The 19,695-nt window shown below is 35.1% G+C and overlaps 1 pseudogene across 1 annotated transcript in view; it reads right to left on the reverse strand.

Annotated features, from left to right (window-relative positions):
- Positions 1-16,501: 16,501 nt before the first annotated feature.
- LOC143242262 (very long chain fatty acid elongase 1-like) overlaps positions 16,502-19,695 on the reverse strand; it is a 31,963-nt pseudogene continuing 28,769 nt past the window's right edge. The window contains exons 7-8 of the transcript XR_013022573.1: positions 17,716-17,852; positions 16,502-16,970 (exon numbers count right to left, since the gene is read on the reverse strand). The product of XR_013022573.1 is annotated as a very long chain fatty acid elongase 1-like (transcript). The remainder of the gene's footprint in view (positions 16,971-17,715; positions 17,853-19,695) is intronic.

Below are 19,695 nucleotides of genomic sequence, written 5' to 3' on the forward strand. Positions count from 1 at the left end.
TGACAGGCCTACACAAACTAACTTCATATATATAAATATTCTATCTTTACAAATGTTTTGATAAGTTACGATCTATAGTGCTCTCATGGCACGTATGGTCACTATTATTGTTTTGCCATGCTATATGATAACAGTAAGTTTGCGAACTTATAGCACTAAAATGTGGGAATCTCTTCCCCACGATATACACAACATATAGCTCAATGTGGCTTTGTTCTAAAAAATCGTGCTATGAATACATATTGTACTTTTTATAATTAAGCACAAAACTAAACAATAAGCTATCTGTGATCTGCCCACCACAGGTATCGAAACGCGGTTTTTAGCAGTGTGAGTCCGCGAACATCAGTCGTGCCATTGGGGGGGGGATATATTGAACTCTACATTAAGGTTTTTTCAAACACTTTTTGCAGAAGATTAATGCTGAGAGATCGCTCTGTAATCATAGTTATAAAGCCATATTCTTTACGAAAGACAGTTCTATCAGTTACATGGAATTCGAAGACTATGTATTGCCGTGTATATCACGTTGTGTCAAAGATGTAAGTATTACAAACGTATATGATGCCACACAACGTGATACCACCTACATTACTTGAGGAATTTCATTAACATAATAATATTCACAGTACTAAAGGAAGAAATGTCGTTTAAGAAGCACGACCCCAGGATCTAGAGGGCATGTTATCAACCATGAAGTATCATCTCGACCTGGTAATACTAAATGAAATAAAAACCTTGTTGCACTATCTGATAGTTAGCTCGGATGAAAACGTCCTCGAAAATTACAGCAGAATAGACTGATTTTTTTACACTTTAACCTTTAACAACCTAAAATAGTCGAGAAGCCTAATTATCCCTATTAACTTCTGAAATGGTGCTACTGCTAAATGGTTTGGATATAAAACGTTTATGAAATAAGCTACTAGTGTTACGCAGCGCTCAAAACTCAACACCCTCTCAGCGATTACCTAAAATTAGAAGTCTTTCAACAAACATTTAGTGACGTTGTCACTGAAATTAAGTTTTGTGTCTAACGTATTCTGACCATTATGGAGGAACCAATAGTAAACGAAATAAAATATAACGTCAAATAACGATAAACTACTTATTATTTTCATTTTGCCCGATCAATCTTTCCCATCTTGATGTTAGGATAAACATTGGCAGTAGAGGTTAATGGAGTCCTGGAAGGGTGAGTATTCCTTTCTACACTTTGGGCTGGAGGTTAAGAGTTCTGTGGAATGTCTTTTTCTTCTATTAGTGCAGTGAATTCTATTGTCACAGTAACACATGATGCAACAATTTCTGTGAGCCCTAATCCCACGTAATTTTACATAGAATAAAATTATCAATGGGTCACCATAAAGACCATAAGCCCTGAGGCTGAGCCTCTTTTAGCCCCTACCTAAATACATCAATGCTAAATTTAATTTCAACCCAGTCTAAGTGAGGAAAGTTTTTCAAATGAATACATTTTAACTTTTTTTCTTACTAGTTTCTTCTAGAATCTCATCTGCCAACTGACAATCAATCAAATATTTTACACTTGGATGTCGTATATTGTTTTCTACATATGACATCCAGACAAATAAAACATCTTTTTATGTCAGCAAACCTATTAATGACATGGAAGCTTCGCCATTCCTTATGATAAAAAGTTGATGAAAATCATGTACATGACGGTTTCGTAAACAAACCTGGTTTATTTCATAATTATTGTATTTGTACTATTAAATTCCAGGCTCTTTCCGTGTTAGGTAGAGTTTTTGCGTACATTTCTCTTTATTCAAATCGTTTAATGAACTGAGACATTTTTGGTATGATATTTGTGACTAAAATGTTCATTATAGTTTTTGTAAGATTATTTTAAAATCGTTTTATTTCAGCTGAGATATGAACTTTTTTTTTTCTTTTAAAGATTATTTTTGACTTTGGATTTATTTTCATTGGGTAGTTTCACCTAGCTGTAGTTTACCTAATAGGAGGGTGGATACATTGCACTGGCGAAAATTAACCCACAAAGATTTCTCTTCATTTCTCTTCTCGCTCATCAATCCAATAGAGCCACGACAGGTAGAATTAACTGCGTTTTTGTTACTATTTGTAATTTAAACTTTATCTTTTATATACTTTCTTTGATTCGACTCTTTCTTCCTAATAAACTCAGAAAGTGGAGAAATAAATAAACACATGCTCCATAAGTTGATATCATTTAAGTCTCCAATTACTGTGTTCTGACTGATTGTTCCAAATGAGGATCCAGCATGGTCAGGTGGTTGAGACACTCGACTCCCTAATCCGAGGGTCGCGAGTTCGAATCCCCCTCACAACAAACATGTTCATCCTATCAGCTGTGGAAGTGTTATACTGTGACAGTCAATCCCGCCATTCATTGGTAAAAGAGTAGCCCAAGAGTTGGCAATGGGTGGTTATGACTATCTGCCTTCCCTCTAGCCTTACACTGTTAAATTAAGGATGGCCTGCGCAGATAGCCCTCTTGTAGTTTTGCGCGAAATTCAAAACAAACCAATTGTTCCAAATGAAATACAACATAGTTGTAAGGAATGTGGGTTTTTAATGCCTAAACCAAAGGTTTTTTTCATTGTGGGGGGTATGTGTACTCTTTAAGGGGACAAACAGTTGGGAATTTGTGAATGCTTCATAAAATACACTAGTCTTAGCATACATGAAAGTGTTTTTATGTACAAGAAGATGTACGTATGATTTGGAGAGGGATGAGTCTAGATCCAAGGCAGAATGTCTTTAAGGAAGGATGGCGAGGTCTATGGAAATATTTTCTTGTATCTTTGGAATTGTGTCGATGCCATGTATGTACTTTACAACTATCACTCTGATTCCACAATATCGGGACAAAGAATGAGATGTCAAATAATGTTCTCCCCACCACCTCACCCCTAGATTGAGTCCAGGCAATGTAGGAACTTAAATGATAGAGCATCATCAGGGTATCATGTGTTCCAAGGGAGTGAAACAAGAAGTGCCAACATGAGCCATTTGACCAACTGATAAGATAATGGGCATTGTCTGAGTATACCACTGATGACTGGTGGAGTGGCAGGGAATCTCTTCATGATTACCTAGTAATAAGAGGTGTGGTACCATTAGCTAGTAAAAGCGACTAACATGAGATGACTCACCAGCCTATAAAGTACTGTGAGTTTCACCACTCACAAGGAGCGGTACATTATTGGACTGTAATATATAGTTTACGAGAGTAGTCCATGTCAGTTAAAGAGATAAAGGTGCAAATGCCCTTGGTGATATTTTAGGAGCTGCTAGTATATGTGGCAACTTGTAAAAGTTTGTAACTTATGTGTATGTGAATATAGGCAGGCGATTTCGTTGGAGTTAGGACGAATTATACTCTTTATTAAGCAACACGTGATTAAAACATTAAATTTTAATTTTGTTTTGATACTTTTAAATTTCGGTGTGGTCAGGTCTTCCCGGAGGTAAAGTGAGTAAATAATATAATACACAATGGTACCACATATTTTCTACTTTCTTAGTTAATATGAGCTTTTTCAAAATTTCTGTATTTATTTTCAATTAGATATGAATGTTAAAGTCGTTACAGTAGGCTTACCTTGACGTTGCTTTTTAATAGTTCTGCTCAGAACTTCCTCTGTAAATTGGCAGTTAATAGAATTCCTTGCAGAGAAAAAACCATGGGGCGTCAAGAAATAGAAAGTGGTTTTTTATGCTAGTGAATGAAGTAATGTCTTAGAGGTTTTCCATCCATGTGTTCAAACATGAGTTGATGAAGGTCACGTGTAGCAGAAGTTTCATTTGCAATTCTGTCTCAAGCTGTTATTCTATTTTCTAGTGTTAAAGGACAGATTCCCCTTCTGTGTTCAAGAGAATTTTGCTCAGACATTTTTTTTTAAAACTTGAAACGTTTAATAAACTGAAAGGTTTTGTCAGGACTGTTTTTATTTAATTCTTCAATAGAGCTTTTTTGTAAGATTTAACATTGGTTTAGTTTCTTTGGAAACTAAACAAGATTAGCTACTAACAGGTTTCGTACTGTTTGTTAGAGGGAATAGTGATTATATGTGAAACGTAGAAATTTCTTGAGTATCCAAATATCACGTGGCATCTCGCATTTTCTGGAGATTTTGAAAAAATAACTACTCTCATCTTTTAGAGGTACTACTGAGCAAATATTTCTTAGGGGATCTACTACTAAACAAATACTTTTTTGTTTTTACTGCTTATTTTAGCTTTAGGGTTATTTTCATTTTTTCGTTTCGTTTAGGTATAACTTACTCAACAGATGAAGATTAAATTAGTGAGAGCGAGCTCAACAGTCCACTAACGTTTCACTTCGTTTCTCTCTCTGTCATCAATCGTTTGTTTGTTTTTTCAGTTTTGTGCAAAGCTACATGAGAGCTATCTGCGCTAGCCGTTCCTAATTTAGTTGTGTAAAACTAGACCCCCAGATTACTCTTGCCGGGCCTACAAGAGTTGTATTCGATTGATGACGCCCGACGGTTAAGGCAATTGACTCGTAATCGAAGGATCGCGGTTTCAAATCTCTGTCACACCAAATATGCTCGCTCTTTCAGTGGAAAGTTGGCGGTGGAAGGTGATAACTATCTGCCTTTCCTCTAATCTTATACTTCTAAGTTAGAGGTGGCTAGCGCAGATAGTTCTCGTGTAATTTTGCGTGAAATTCAAAAACAAAGAAACATCTCTTGTTTTATTCTTTTATTTATGGTCGTGTTTTTTCTTATTTTTGGCAGAAATAAATTTGTTTTGTGTTTTGTGCACTCTCCGTGATTTAATTTTTTACTTCTAACGAACTCAACTAAAGAAAAGTGAAAGAAAGAGAGAGACGTAAACGTTTCGTATCCTCCGAACCTCCAGTTAGCGTGTGTTTTGTGTTTTTCTTATAACAAAGGCACATCGGGCTATCTGCTCAGCCCACCGAGGGTAATCGACCCCCTGATTTTAGCGTTGTAATTCCGGAGACATACCGCTGTACTAGCGGGGGCCTGGAGTTAGCGAGTTTTAAATGACTGAAAACTGGGAGTTTAATGAACACTACATATTTTATTGTGTCTTCTTAAATTATTTCATTAGGGTTTGAGTTTTTGCTGTTTATTTTATTCTAACGTTGTCTAGTGTTGTCTTTGTTATACAGGTTTCTTTTTCTAATGATCAAATAAAATATTTTTCATACAATTTCATCTTATATTTACAAACTAGGTACCACTGCGAAGACTAATCACATTATTAAAAACTGCAGAGGAAAAAAATAGTTTCTAAACGTCTTACAATTTTTTGAATCTGTGAATGTGAAAGTTTTGTTTTTAAATGCAAAGTTACCTAATGGAGTTTATATGTTGTGTTCACCGCAGGTATCGAACCCATATGTTTAGCCTACGAGTACACAAGTTTATTGCTGAATCAGAATGTGTTGTAGTATGACCTAGAAAAGATATAAGAACAGATTATGGAATAGTTTACACAATCGTGACTTCAAGTGATGAATTGTAACATTTAAGTATAAACAAGAACAAACTTAAGGTATTTTATAAGTTAGAGAACATACAAAGAGATGTCTTGTAAGAGTACATAAGACTGTCAACTAGGTCAAATAATTAACGATATGCTTCTCTCTTATTGCCATTTCCTTCTTTCTGACTCAGGAGATTCAAAACTATGTTTCCTTGAAATGTAACCCAGAATGTTGTGTGCCTGGAGGAATATCTAAAGGTAAGGTTCTAACTGACACAGTAATAAATAACAAAGTTCTTGACTAACTCTTTAATACTGCATAACTCAACTGTCTCATTTCGATTTAACTTTCATCATTCTCTTTGACTGTATTTGGTTTGGTTGCAAAAATATACTATGTGCCCCAATTTACTCACTGGATGAACTATTAAACAAATGTTTCTTATATTAACAACTGAACAAATGTTTCTTATATTAACTACTGAACAAATGTTTCTTATATTAACTACTGAACAAATGTTTCTTATATTAACTACTGAATAAATATTTCTTATATTAACCACTGAACAAACGTTTCTTATATTAACTACTGAACAAGTATTTCTCACATTAACTATTAAACTAATATTTCTAATATTAACTACTGAACAAATATCTTTTATATTAACTACTGAACAATATTTCTTTCAGGAAACTGTATCACTTACGTGAATCTAAACATTTTCAAGTCTGCACATAATCCGAACAATTTTAATTACAGCTTTTGAAGATTGTCTAAAATATTTTTGTTCAACCAATATACCATCATAATTACACAACCAGTGAAAACGTTATATTATTGTTACTAAAGATACATATTATTTACAATTCACTGAACATCTTTCTCAGTTCTTCCCTGCTGGTGAAACACTTCGTTATTGACAAGTGCTCCAACAATATACAGCTATCGTGTAAAATAAGAGACTGCCCCAGAATAGGTAATGGTAAAGACAAATGCATTTCTATGGCGCAATTAAAGGTTAACTACAAATTACCCAAAATACAGTTATTGGAACTAACTATTAAAACCCCATTATTTGGATTTATGTCACTTGAAGTGTTTCAACCTTCTCTAATGTTTGTTTGTTTTTTGAATTTCACACAAAGCTACACGAGGGCTATCTGCGCTAGCCGTCCGTAATTTAGCAGCGTAAGACTAGAAGGAAGGCAGCTAGTCATCACCACCCACCGCCAACTTTTGGGCTACTCTTTTACCAACGAACAGTGGGATTAACCGTAACATTATAACGCCCCACGGCTGAAAAGGGCGAGCATGCTTGGTGCGACGGGGAGACTTCTAATGACTGAACTCATGCATCTAAAAAATTCCTGATACAGATTACCTAGTAGTGGATATTATGTAACATGCGCACAGCTCTGAATAATTCATCACACAGGACTCATAGCGTTGTATCTCGCCTAACCTGTAATGCACCAACGGAATTTGTATTCACATAACATGGTACGAACGTACACTCAAAACCTGCTCATATACTTTCTATTACGAGTTAATAGATATACACTATATTCATATTGCAAACTGTATTTTAATATTTTAATTTAAACGCTTCGTACTGTTGCAAGAGGGAATTTAACATAGCATGGTGATTATATGTGAGGCCTAGAGAATTCCTCAACATCTAAATATGACGTGGCATCTCGAATTTTCTAGAGATTTAGTAAAAAGTAATAATATAAAAAACATAAGTTATTTATTCTTGAGTAAATCAGTAACTTGAGTAGTTAGACAGTTAATTAGTTAATGAATATGTTACTATATTGTAGACGAATGTTTTAGTTAGCCATCTGTGAATCTGTGTTTTAATGAATCTGTTACTATATTGTAGACGAATGTTTTAGTTAGCCACCTGTGTTTTATAAAAAAAACAGCAATTTAATAAGTAAATGAATGTTTTTTTATTTGTGAGCTAGGACTAACGCTCGATTTTTTGTAGACCTTGTAGTATAAAAAGTAAATACTTTTCCTTTTATTAGGTGGATTAAACCTAGCATTATTCTTACAAAATTATTTAAAAGTAACTCGCCAAACGATAAGAACTGTTATAACACAGAATATGTAGCTATGTACTATATAGTATATATAACTACACTGCTTGGATTGGGAATCATTTGCGAAGACAATAAAACATGGCATGCATTTCTTGAAATGTTGGTAAATAATTATAAGTAAAAATGCAGCTATAAAACAGTGCCATGTATGGATATACAGAAATAGTTAAAATATCTGTATCATAGGAAAGAAACCTGGGCAACATTTCGGATGAATGACCATTAATGAACATCTTCCATTTCCTACTGGTATTTTCATCTATTGTTGCGTTTCAGTAATTAGCAAATTTTGAAATGTATTTACGGTCTCATGCAACTAAATTGAATCTACAATCCAAAAGATTACAACACATTGGCATTTCAAGATAGATTTATAATTGAAAGAAAATTATTCACAAATAAAATAAAATAAAATATTTGCTTTCCAGATTTTTCCCCAACCCCAGTGACTCAGTGGTAAGTCGAGCAGTTGTAGAGCTAAAAAAATCGGCCTTTGATTTTTGTGGTGAGCAAATTATAGATTGTCTACTGGATAGGTTTTTTTTTAATAAAAACAAATATATGAATCCTTAGATTCAACCTAATCATAAAACTATTAAAAGGCAATTAAGCTCATTGAGATTTCTCTCCACTAAAAAAAAAAAAAAGTAGTCAAAACAACGAATTTATATTTATTCCTCCACTGGACATGACCAACCAGAGAAAGAGTGTCCAATCTTTTCATATCCAAATCAAGGCTTGTTTCTTTTGAATTTCGCGCAAAGCTACACGAGAGCTATCTGCTCTAGCCGTTCCTAATGTAGCAGTGTAAGATAGAGGGAAGGCAGCTAGTTATCACCACCCATCGCCAACTCTTGGGATACTCTTTTGCTAACAAATAGTGAGATTGACCTTCAAATTATAACGCCCCCACGACTGAAAGGGCGAGCATGTTTAGTGTGACGGGGATTCGAACCCGTGACTCTCAGATCACCAGTCTAGTGCCTTAACCTCCTAGCCATGCTGGACTATCCGAATCAAGTTACTATTCTTCTACATCTTAGGGAAAAAAACAAATTTAAAAGTTTAAGCCTATCTTCGTTGTTTAAATATCTTAAGTCGTTAATTTTGTTTTAGAATATTTCGCGCGCACACAAAACTACACAAAGGTTATCTGTGCATAATCATCCCTAATTTCAACTGATTGACTATAGATTGGTGGTTCGAGTCCTATGGTATCATAAACCTGCTCCACACTTTGAGGTTGTAGATATGCTATGAGAGAGGCGTTTGTGGCGTTCTCAGATTGCCCTGATTTTCCTCAGAATAATCTGCAGGAACAGCAAAAAGAGGAGACTTTTTTAGATACGATATCACAAAGCAATATTTCATTTTTCTGCCTTTGACTGAGTTTTAATCAAAAGAGAGAAACTTAACATAAGAGTGTGATCAATGGACAATATTTATTACACAAAGTAATTCATTCAAAGTGAAATTTGAATAGTTGGTTAAAGAGTAGCCCAAGAGTTGGCGATGGGTGGTGATGACTAGCTGCCTTCCCTCTAGTCTTACAACACTGCTAAATTAGGCATGACTAGTGCAGATAACCCTCGTGTAGATTTGCGCGAAATTAAGAAACAAACAAACAAATTTTATGCTCAATAATAAACAAATTCTAGTTATTACCAAGTGTTTTGAATACTTCCTCAAGCTTGACCTTTTTAAAAACAACGTATGTTACGTTTTAAGGTCACTGATGACGATCATGTTAGCAGGATACATTAGAGATAGAGGTCTTGTCCCAGATATACTAGTATTAAGGGTGTATCTGTCGAGGTGGCGTGGGGGCAGACCTTTTCTGGAAAGCTCTCACCACCATTCCCGCCAGCACGCCATCTGAGATATAATATTTTAACTTCATGTAAGTCTTGATTCATATGTTGTTTTATTCAGACCTTATATAAATGAAAATGTGCAAATTTGCCCGTTTTTTTACATATAAAATAGGTTAATTTTTAAATTTCATTATCCAGGTTACAAAAGCAAAATTTGAAGGGAATAATGGCCATACTGGATTGTTCAAAGATTTGGTTTTAAGTGTTTTGAAAGCTAATTTGAGATGTAATGTTGTTCCACCTTTCCAATGATTTGTACATGCTGATTTATTAAATATAATTCCATGAAGAATCAGTGTCGTTATTTCTTTTTCGGGATTTCATAACTGATAAGCTTTACTTCCTGAAAGATTTCAGAATTAGTAAGACTCGTGGGAAAGTTAAGACTTTTCTAGAACTCCAAAATAGTGTGTTCAATTATATCTAACTTTAGTTCAACGCTGGTATGTCACCTCTAGCTTCATAAATTTTAACGCTTTCGGTGTCTTTGAAATACACTGCTGGCTAAAATCTTAAGGCCAATGAACATAAAGAAAAAAAATATGCATTTTGCATTGTCAGACTCAACCACTTATTTGATAGAGCTTCGAAAGATGAAAATAAGAAAATGGAAAATAAAATTAAAAAACTTTTATAGCATTTAATAGGGAAAATGTGAACACTATAAAATTAGCCTAAACACTAGTTGGTCAAAAGTTTAAGACCATATTGAAACGAAGCATTAATCGGGAAACACGTTACGAAATTTAGTCATTTGTGCTCAAGCATTAGCATTGTCAACATCTTCCACTGTCATTTCCTGTGTTACATTGGGTAAAAACGGGGCAAATTCTAAAAAGTTGACAGAGTTTGAACGTGGCAGAATTGTCGAGCTGTTGAAGCAAGGTCTCTCTCAACGTGCCATCTTTGGTGAGATTGGGCGTAGTAAAACTGCTGGTGCAAATTTCTTAAAAGATCCTGAGGGATACGGAACGAGAATTTTAAGTGGTCGGTCCAAGAAAATGTCGCCGGCGTTGAGCAAAAGGATTCGACGGGTTGTCCGGCAAGACACCAGCCGATCGTCGAACCAGATTAAGGCCCTTACGGATGCAGAATGCAGCTCAAGAACAATAAGACGGCATCTACGGGAGAAAGGCTTTAAAAAACCGTAAATGTCTTCAAAGGCCACTTCTCCTTCCGCACTACGAAACAGCTCGGTTAAACTTTACTCAGAAGCACCAAACATGGGACGTAGAAAAGTGGAAGAAGGTTTTGTTCTCTGATGAAAAAAAAATTAAACGTGGATGGTCCAGATGGCTTCCAACATTACTGATACAATAAGGATATCCCACCGCAGACATTTTCTACACGACACAGTGGAGAAGGTTCCATCGTGATATAGGGTGCTTTCACCTTCCATGGAACAATGAAGCTTCAGGTTATACAGGGGCGTCAAACAGCAGCTGTCTACATTGGCATGTGGAGAGAGCATCCTTATTGACTGAAGGCCCTCTGGGGCCTGGCATGGCCTAGCGCGTTAAGGCGTGCGCTTCGTAATCTGAGGGTCGTGGGTTCGCGCCCGAGTCGCGCCAAACATGCTCGCCCTCCCAGCCGTGGGGGCGTTATAATGTGACGGTCAATCCCACTATTCGTTGGTAAAAGAGTAGCCCAAGAGTTGGCGGTGGGTGGTGATGACTAGCTGCCTTCCCTCTAGTCTTACACTGCTAAATTAGGGACGGCTAGCACAGATAGCCCTCGAGTAGCTTTGTGCGAAATTCCAAAAACCAAACCAAACCTGAAGGCCCTCGCTTGTATGGAAATGACTGGATCTTTCAGCAGGAAAACGCTGCAATCCACAATGCTCGCAGGACAAAGGACTTTTCATGGTGAATAACGTAATTCTTTTGGACCATCCAGCGTGTTCGTCTGAACTGAACCCCATTGAAAATGATTGGGAATGGATGGCAAGGGAAGCCTATAGGAATGGACGTCAATTCCAAAGAGTGCATAATCGTCATGAAGCCATCTTCACCACCTGGAATAACATTTAAGCCAATCTTCTGCAAACGCTTATATCGACCATGCCAAAGCGAATGTTTGAAGTTATTCGCAATGACGGCCGTGCAACTCACTACTGAGACCTCTTGTTGGGCATTTCCTACCCTGTTTAGGACTTCTTTTTGGTATAGCCTTAAGCTTTTGACCAGCTGCTATTTAGGCTAATCTCATAGTGCTCACATGTTCCATATTAAATGCCAAAAACGTTTTTTATTTTTATTTTCACTTTTCTTATTTTCATCTCTGCTCAAATAAGTGGTTGAGTCTAACGACGCAAAATGCATATTTTTTTCTTTATGTTCATTGGCCTTAAGATTTTGGCCAGCAGTGTATCAATTTAATTAAAACAAACTGTATTTTGTTAACTAGAGAATAAGCGAAATAGTACTGGAATAAAGAGATATACAAAACTTTACTGTGAAAAGTTTTTGTTAAGAATTTTATATAAGTATATAAGAAAAGGGTAAACGTGAGAAAAAATCCTTTAATATTTCGTTAAAATTCCTGAGGTAATTCAATGACTTCTTATCATATCCACTACTGACCAGATATAATTACATTTTTGTCACAACGAAATCCACAAGTATAAATTGGTAAAAATCATTAAACGTATCAGAAACAATGTAGTTGAAAAAAAAAAGTTCTTCAAACTTTGACGGATTTACTTGTATTAGAAACCCTTAACACTAAAGGTACTTATGAATACTTAGACTTATAACTTTCAATACTAACACTGACGGTGCTTATGGACATTGGCATGAATTGATGGTGAAAGGTTAAATGTTCGTTATATTCACACCCTTTCTGAAGGAGATATATAGTAGCAACAGGGTTTACAAAACACCATGAGAATTAGGACAACTAAATGTGCTACACAGAATCGTATTGGCTGTGCTAGTTTTACCACAAAAAAAAAAAAGTGCAATAAATAGATTTAGATTTTTTGTTACCCGATTACATGTAATATTTGGATAAAAAGGATTGTTCTAAATTGTGATATTAAGTTTATCTGGTGATTTAAATTACATACAAATAGTATACATAGTACTAAGTATATGTGAGTCCACCTAAACATTATAACATTCATGTGAAAAATTAGAGCGTTTATTATGGAAATGCAATAATAGTTATGAGAAACATTGTAATGGGAATAACAAACATCCGACATATTGATTCAATAACCACTATTCCGGTTAATCTCAGATTCATGACTTCTTTGCTTCATGACCCAAATGAATGCATTAGTGGTATCATTATGTATTCATCAAATCTTTTATTGATATAGGCCCCCTAATGGCGAGAACTCACAACACCATACACGTAATACTCACTCTATTACTACATGAAGCCTATTATTGTTCTTTTGATTCATCCAGAGTTACTAAAGAGGCAGTGGGGATAATTATAAAACAAGTGACTGTGCCACGTACAATTATTTCCCTATAATTGTAGTTAAGATTTTGGCTGATTCGGGCTCTCTTTTAACTCGAAACCTTCCACTATTTTGGGGGCATGCTTTCGCAATTGTAATGAAAGATAGAATTTAATGAATTTTGTTGAACTCTGCGAGAAATGTTGAATCAAATAATAGATCAGAGGCTCCATGTTTATTTTTAGAATGAGTTTGTTTGTTTTCTCAGTTGGTGATAGTTGTCTAAAAGATTACAAATGAGTCTTTTCTATGATTTAAATTTGACGTGCTCTTCACTTTCAATGGTGTTTCACAACTCCGGTATTCGTGGGATGTACTATGATGTCCCGTTCACATTGTGAACATTAAATAATCAATTATAAGAGAGACTCGACAAGTTTTTGTCATGTGAATTGTTTATTAACTAATTAAATTTAACACCTATCTATAGTTGAAAACAGGATTTCTTACATTATATTCGTAACACTGATATATATGCAGAAACAAAGGGAAATTTTGTTATTAATTCTTAAAATTATACACTTTAGCCATAGATGGCCAATTATACACTTTATCCATAGATGGCCAATTATACACTTTATCCATAGATGGCCATGAGAGGATACACATTCATGAAACTGATAATACTACAGAAAGAAAATAAAATATATTTAATATCTCTTGACATTTAACGTTGTATCCATAGTTGATCAAAGTGGATCATACCTTCTGATACCTAATAATATTTTTAATTAAAAATATCTAATGAAAACTAATAGTATAATAGTTTACGCCAGAAAGAAACAGCCCGCAAATTAAACTTAATAGTATATAATATAAATTGTGTATTACTTTATTAAAAAATTTTCGGTGAAAAAACTTCATTTTACTGTGGACCGTAGAAAATATCAGTGAACCGTTGATTGACAATACGGATTTAAACTAACTGCTTAGAATGAAACTAAATATTCCACATTTTTGCTCCTTACTTGAGAGCCTTCGCTTTTAAATATAGTTTCTGCTGCTACTTAATCTGAAACTATCACAGAAAAAGAAATGAGTCGACTCTAAATAAGCCTTTTGAACCTCTTATTTCTTAGAAAATGTGATTAAACTAGCCTTATGATTCATTATTCCATCAGTAAGAGAACTTGTACAAATGTTTAAGACTTAGGTAAAAGGGGTGTTATTTAAATACGTATTACACAAGTTGAAACAGCCCTTCTCAAAGAGTGTACATTTAGTACTATAGCATTAACATTCATTTTGAAACCAAAATAGGCGATGTTCGTACACTCGCCTAGATAGCTCTACTGATTGTAAAATGGTGCAATTTCACTCATTTGTTGCACATCTGTTATGAGGTTGCGAGTTGCTTACATACATGTTTAGTAGGTTTTCATAATACCACATGCTACCATTGTCTTAGCCTAGTTTCGCTAGACTTTAGGCTTAACGTGGCAATGAGCAATCTGTCAACTTTACCTGAAGAACTCTTTTATTGGTTTGTTGCTAAATGTTAAACTACATAATAGGCTGTCTGTGCTATTTTCATCAGAGGTATCCAGCCCAATTTTTAGTCCTTGGACTTACCGCTGAACCACCGGGGGAGGAGAGGGGTTGAACTGTTTTGTTAACATTACACACTGAAAAATATGATAACATGTTGAATTATGATTCCGAATGCACTAAATGAATGCTATTTTTACATACATATAAATAGCATTGAAAAACTTCACGTTGTTTATCTTTATCTTATATCTTTACCTTGAAAAAATAACTTTTTGACAACATAATTTGTTCGTTGCCATAAGCAACCAGCACAATTAGTGTAATACTTTAATTCAATATTGTTAAGTGATGTTATGTGGAGTCCTCCTGTGGGACAGCGGTAAGTCTACGGTTTGTTTGTTTGTAGTTAAGCCCAAAGCTACACAGTGGGCTATTCCGTGCTCTGCCCACCACGGGTATCGAAACCCAGTTTTTAGCGTTATAAGTACGAATACATATCGCTGAGCCACGGACTTAAAATGCTTGAATAAGTGGTTCGATTTCCTTCGTTGGACATAGCAGATATTCCATGGTGTGTCCACAGTGACACAGCGGTATGTCTGCAGACTTACAATGCTAGAAACCTTGTTTCGGTACCCATGGTGGGCAGAACACAAACAATATATTATCTAGCTTTATAATTGACTTCAAACAACAGTATTCAGACCTCGTAACCAATTATCCAAAAATAACGATTATTCCAGTAAATACATTTATTTATCAACTCTGGAATAGAATTTTGTAATACTAAATATGTTGTTTGTTTGTTTTTGTTTATCCATTTGTATTTAGATAGGTGAATTTTCAGCCACGAATATTTTTTTACACGTGCACAATTTTTGGTCAACTGCACACAAGGAAAACCACTGAGACTAACCGCTTAACCAACAGAGGGTAAAATATATTTCACAAATTAAATATGGAAGACAGGAATTCCAACACGATAATAGTGTTACCTCGTTATTTTATAAATACGTAACGAAAAACGTGACAAGCTTTGTGCTTAAGTACAAGCAAGTTCATTGCGGCTTTGTTTTAAAAGAACAGACACATTAACGAACAGTTGTGTGCAATTCTTCAACCGTCAAGTTTTGATATATTAATTATTTAAAGGTTTGCACATTGTTTTCGTTCCAGGGATACTGTTTATTTTAAACGTTCGTAACGCCCAATAAACAACAACCACATTGTTGTGTACACATCAGTTTCTGTTGCCGTTTATTCTTCGTACTATTTATAAGCCTTCTCAATTAAATTCCCTGCAATTAATTATAATAAGCACTAATGCTTGCTACGAATTCTTAAAATTTGAACGAGTACCGAAAAAGGAAAGCATATCTAAAGACTCAAGATAATAGAAAACATTAAATTCAAATGTTTTGTTAATAAAAAAAAAATCAGCGTCGGTATCTTTTTGTTACTTGTGTGAAACAAACTTAATTTTAAAACTGTGTTATACTTGAAATTTCCAGATGAAAAAAATCGATATTTAAATGTAAAAAGAAAAACTGATACAAATCAAACGCTAAGTTTCACCTAATTTTTAATGCAGAATTCAATTGTACCATAGGATAGCAATAGGTTTAGAGTCTTACAGTGAAAGACGATCACAAGGAAACTGTTAAACTGTGTGACCAGTTTCAACTTCTGTACAAAATGTATTTACAAGTAGCTAAATTACCCGTTCTACACCGTGGAAAGATATAAGGGTCCGAGGGAGAATGACGCAGAGGGATCAGATTCGATTGCCAACACAATACGTCAGGCTTCTAGGGGGATAAAAAGGTGACATAAGAGAATTGGTGGAAATATGCCAAGGACGTCGCCAGATTATGAGCGGATAAACAGGCTTTTGTCCAAATAATTACTGTAATCCCGTTGTTATTCACGAAGGTAAAGTATTCTTTACAACATAATTACTGTTGGTATTATCTTTGGAACAATCGTAATTCGAGATAATTTTATTGTGAACGAATCAGCTAGAGTCTCATTTTCTAATAAGGAGGTATGAATAATTAAACTAAAGCGACTGTGAACGAAAACAAAAAATTTAATTCAAAAGATGGTTTCACATTATCCAAAAAAAGACATTTTTTTAAAGTAATTATTATAGTTTTAAAATCCTCGATTATCCTTGGTTCATTCATTTTTCTGTAATTTTCTGCTGTGAATGTTTCCGTTTTGGTAACTTTCGTTGCGATGGTTGGAGTTGTTTTGAAGTTTTCCATTTATCACGGTTCCATTGTTTTCAGGTATTGCAGACCCTTTCACTATTTGGTCGTTCACGAGATTTCCAGTTTTTCGCTCTCGATCTCTGAGTTCTTTCATCGTCGTTTCTCGATGTTCTTCTTTTCTCTTAACGTAAGCGTGGATATAAAAGTTCAGAAACATCACCAAGAAAAGATGGCGTGAGCAAGGATGGCGTAGGCAAATCCAGGATGAAAGTCACAACCAGAAAATAGTGGGACGACAGCATGAAGTCCAATAAGTACAAACTGAACCTGTGAGAAGAGAAAAAAAATATTTGTTGGTTTCTTACACAAATGGCATCTACATATATCCGACCATGTTTTTTAAACTGGTAGACTACAGAAAATGATTTGATTTGTTTTGAATTTCACGCAAAACTACTCGAGAGTTATCTGCGCTAACCGTTCCTAATTTAGCAGTGTAAGACTAGAGGGAAGGCAGCTAGTCATCACCACCCTACCACCAACTCTTGGGCTACTCTTTTACCAATAAATAGTGGGATTGACCGTAACATTATAACGCCCCCATGGCTGAAAGGGCGAACATGTTTCGTGTGACTGAGATTCGAACTCGCGACTCTTAGATTACGAGTCGAGCACCTTAGCAACCTGGCTGGCCATGCCGGGCCCGAGGAGAATGAGCGATTCCTTCTAGTTATTTGGCTACTACTTCTTAACGAGTATTGAGCGATTCCTTCTAGTTATTTGGCTACTACTTCTTAACGAGTATTGCGACAGATAAAAACACAAAATTACTCCATATGATATGTTTCAATCACGTATTCTATAAATGACCATTTTGTTAAGTTATCTAATTTGTAAATAAAGTTAAAAAATACTTTCACAATGTGACTAATACAATACTTCGTGAATAAGTAATTCTACATTTGTTTTAAAAAATCAACCTGTAGAAACCTAAAGTGTACATAATTCAGCACATCTGTTATTTTGAAGTTCATATTGCGACAAGGAGGTTATTTATCCAGAGCAGACTTACCATTTGTATAATGGTGATGTACTTCTTCCACCATAAATATGGTTTCATATGAGGTCCTAGTGCGGCCAGACAGTAGTAGGCGTACATTATCATGTGAACAAAGCAGTTTATGAAAGGGAAAAAAGCGTTTTGTCCACCTGAAAGATAAAGAAGAAACGGTCCTGTGTTTAACTGACTGAATTATTGGAAAGTGTCTTGAGTAAGATTTTGTAATAAAAACAAATTAAAGTTTGGTTGTTATTAAATGAGAAAAATATACTTCTAAAGAACGGTTCGTATGGGTAGAAGAGGGAACAACGTTTCGACCTTTTTTGACATCGTGGGTTTTCTCGTCACCAAGGGTTAAATGAGAAAAAATGCACTACAGTTGTAACTGGCTGTCTTAGAGACAGAAACGTTGTATGTTCTTTTTATCCTAATATTTGTCTGTTGTGATTATACCCTTTAGAATGCTTCAGCTATTTCTTCTCTGTTGTAAAGGTAGCTAGACGACTGGTGGAAAAGTTTTGACTTAGAATGTTGTAATTCGATATGCAACTATGAGGCTTCAAACGAAGTTCGTCATAAGGATATAGGGCTTAAACAATTTCAACCATTCACTCTCATACCACCTGAAAATATGTGTAAATACATTTCAGATACCAACAAACTATCATTGCAACATAACTCACTTATTTGTTGCTTTCTATTACTCAGTCGTTTTTTTTTTTTAATTGCACTAAATATCATAGTCTGAGATAATATTGTAGTCCGAGATATCGTAGCACTAAATAACGTACCCTAAATAATGCAAGATCTAGATAGCGGAATACTATACAATGTAGTACTACATAACATAGTATCAGATAACGTGTCTCTAAATATTTTAATAATCCTAAATATCGTAGCACTGGGTAACGTAGTCCTAAGTATTGCGGTGCACTTAGATATTGTAGTCCTAGATAACATAGCCCAGATAACACAATTCCAAACATTTTAGTCCTAGAAAGCGTAGTCATAGATATCATATTCCCAAATATCGTAGTCTTGGATATTGTAGAGATGCTCCGCCCACGAAATAAATCATTTTATATCTGATTGCAGTAACACTTTTAGTACCTTCTGGAACAAACAAATAAATAACGACCGTTAATCCAAAGTCTGGTGAGACAACTAACTACAGTTTGCCTATAAGGTAATATTGATGTGACGTAGTTTTCGCAAATCAAACATTTCCCCTCGTGTTAAAATACCTCTGCCTACTGAAATGTTTGCATAAATGATACTTTAGATAAAGGCTTTAGTAAGTGAGATGAGGTTCTTCAGTTGATTATCGGAGGAACATGAGACCCCTTACCAACAGGATGAAGTATTTCTTACAGTATTGCGTGAAACAGCAGAAGGGTGAATAAGTAAAGACCTCTTATCTTACCTATCTATTCAGCTCTTAACCACCAAGCGAGTAACTTTCTTTCTTTCTCCCATAACTTTTGTGAAATCTTCTTAGTCTCAAGAACATAAATCAAGGGTTTTCCCCGGCAAATCAAGTATCCTGATGATTCACTCCAATATTTTTATTCATGCGAGGCGAAATATTTAACCCACATCTCCTACTGATTAATTAGTAACAAAGTAAACAAATATTTAATCTGGTTAATTCAGAGCTCAGATCCAGTTCCGATGATACGCTATCTTGACGTACGGGAAATCATTAAGCTCTTCTAAATTTTGTTGAAATTTAAGTTTTTTTTCTAAATCAAAGAAACTAGACAACCTGTAAGTATTATCCAGCCATTACTACATGATCTCGAAGCCGATATAAACTGAGGCCGTTTATTTTTTTCTGGATATCTGCATGTGTTTTTTCTAAGCCTAGGGTCTTGCGTGTTTTCCTCAGCATTAAAAAAGATTTTTTCTTTCGCGTCAGGCTTAAGGCAAAATCTAGCAGATTTAATTGGCCAAATTTTTTTATGTATTGTTTTAGAGTTTAGTTACGCTAGA

The sequence above is a fragment of the Tachypleus tridentatus genome, chromosome 2 (genome assembly GCF_004210375.1).
Source record: "Tachypleus tridentatus isolate NWPU-2018 chromosome 2, ASM421037v1, whole genome shotgun sequence".
In the NCBI taxonomy this organism is placed as follows: domain Eukaryota; kingdom Metazoa; phylum Arthropoda; class Merostomata; order Xiphosura; family Limulidae; genus Tachypleus; species Tachypleus tridentatus.